Source organism: Syngnathus typhle, linkage group LG20 (assembly GCF_033458585.1).
Source record: "Syngnathus typhle isolate RoL2023-S1 ecotype Sweden linkage group LG20, RoL_Styp_1.0, whole genome shotgun sequence".
NCBI classification, from domain to species: domain Eukaryota; kingdom Metazoa; phylum Chordata; class Actinopteri; order Syngnathiformes; family Syngnathidae; genus Syngnathus; species Syngnathus typhle.
Genome location: NC_083757.1, coordinates 4,673,638 through 4,676,421, shown reverse-complemented (window position 1 = coordinate 4,676,421; position 2,784 = coordinate 4,673,638).

Here is a 2,784-nt window from a genome sequence, read left to right as displayed (position 1 = left end):
CTGTATGAGAGTAAATCCACCTCCCTCCCCCCCCCTCCTCGTCTCTCATGCGAGCACACACGCACTTGCACTCGAAGTGTGACGCATCAATTGCCCTTATTTTCTGTGTCTCTGTGTTTATATTCCAAAGAAAAAGTATTTGTCCCTCATGTAATTTACATATAATATGTTCAATATGTGTAACTCAAAAGCGTGTAACTCTTATTTCAGCTCGTGTTGTAGTTGCAGTTATTGTTGGGATTTTATTTATTTTATTTAAATATGGGAAAGCTTGCAAGTGGCCTCAATAAATTGACTTTTGACTCGCTGAAAAATATTTCTGGATTTTTAACATTTGTATTTGGTTAATTTCAAGTCGATAGACTATGGCTCGTCAATAGAGGGCGTTAGTGCACCGTTCACCACGAACATTACTTTCCTTGGAGCTATATAGGTGGATAGAGCATATAATATAAACATTTGTTGAGTTTAGATTAGCAAAATATGCATATACAGAGACTGATTAACCAAACAATGTCATTAAAAGCATGCACACTAAAGTTCTGCCTAATTATTTGTCCACATTCTGACATTAGGAACCTCTGCTCGCCGTGACGTCTTTTTTTTGTTTGTTTTTTTAATCTTTTATTTATTTTTTTACATCTTTGTCAGCTACTAATTTTAAAAAGGTTTGCACTTCCTCAAATTAAGTGTTTTTTACTATTGTTTTTTATCTTTTATTATTATTTTTTAGGTTTGCACTTCCTCAAAATGATTATCTGCAAAGTGCATTGTTAACCAATGGCGCCCCCTTAAGGCTCTAACTTTTAAGCGCAAGCACCGTGGTGTTAATCATCCATCCACACGCATTGATTTTCTACCACTAATCTGGTTTCGGGTCACTGGTGAGCTAAATCATAAACCAACTCAAGTGCATCTCCCTTAATGTGTTACAATCTCACAAGTGCAGGTGAGATGGTAGGAAATACAAACCAAATCATTTTTGACCCTTCTCAGGAATTGATACACCAGATTAATAAATGTCCTGTGGTCTCCATGGCAATCACAACCGGTCCTATTGCTCATCCTGCACGTTTCATATTTCCCACAGAACCCAGTGAACCAGGATACTACGGCCATTGCATACGTTCACATGGTGATGTCATAAGTTCCAACATTTGGTGACTTGTGTAAATTATTCATCAGAAAACAAATGGTAGAAACGAGTCAGATGGTTATCTTCACCGTTACAGCTTGAATTGAAAATTGAACGGTCGACTTTGTCCTTCTCTATTGAAAAGCGGCTTGGGCGGGGTGGGGGGGTGGAGGCTGAAAATGCCGAGTTTTATGGACAGTGTAAGACGGTTTGCAGGATTGGTAAGCTGGCCAATGAATCTCATTTTCTACAAGGGGGTCAGGCTATTGCCCTCAATTGCACACAGTAAAGCGTTTTAAAGCAGTTTGGATAAAAGCCCTATAAAAGTACAGTCGCTTTATTGCTGGAGCTTCCTGCGTGTGAAAATTGTAAACACCATCTGTGCGTGGAAATCGACCTCAAACATATTGCCACATACTTCAGTTCTGCATAATAAATAAACATTTGAAACATGTATTTTTTTTAAACATATTTTCCAGTTCTACACAAGTGTTTGGTTCCTAATACAAAATCAAATGAGTGAAGTAAACAGACTTCAACGTGACATGACTATTACTTGTCATATCAGCTGATTTACGATTTTACTGCTATCGGCAACACCTAAACAGACACAAAACAGTGTTGGCGGCGGAATGAACTTTCAACCCTGTGTTGACGCCACCAGCATAATTGTCATACATAATAATAAAACATAATAAAAAAACATATTTTTCAATATTACAATCATCCTCGTTGCACACGAATTCCAGGAAAAATACAAAACCGCCGTTATCTTTTTTTTTTTTTTAGCTGATTACAGAAAAAAAACATATTTTTATGTTTACCTTGGTGTGTCCACTGTTTCTTTTATCATGCTAACTTGTCAACTGCTTGTGACCTTGAAGATTAAGTTGAGTGATGGGTAATTTGGGCAAAAGATTGTTAGCCTGCTCTCTGAGTAAGCTAATGTTTGAAGGAACATTCGATTAGGTTACCATGACGTTATTGATATTTATCATATATCCAAGTATGAAGTACTTTTCTAGTCGTTTGTGACGACCGAGTTCAAATCAGTCTATGAATCCAGTCGACCTCAAGTGAGGTAAAAAATATCAAGAGATGTAACACGTCATCTTATCAGTGCGCGTTAACTCCCTCGACAAACCGTCCTGTTTATATGATGAGCACTTATTTAGTGTATGGGTTTATTACCTCCACTTAGGTAATAAACAGCAAAGACCTTCAAAGATTCACTTGATAGACTTTTTCCTGTCGCCAAAAACTAAGCTGTCAAATCCTGATGGCCTCATTTATATTTGAATGATACCTAAAACAAAATGGAAAAAGGGAACGAAAAGGACTTTTTCCATTTTACTGTACATATTGTAAGCGAAATTTAAGAAGCAAAGTTACAAGCATCCTTTTTTACTCGAAACAACTCCCCAAGCTGAGTAGCCTGGCTAAATGTTAGCTGCATCATTTCACACAGGATGCATCTGATTTTACAATGTCATTTATGTATGAAAATACGAGTCAATGTTTAACCTTTAGCGCAAGACATTGTTTTCCTATTTTTCTTTTTTTTTTTTTATGAGACCTCTTAAAACCCTCTTACGTTACAGTAGTAGTTTTTTAATGTTTTTGCGTGACACAATTTCCGCAACCTAGCT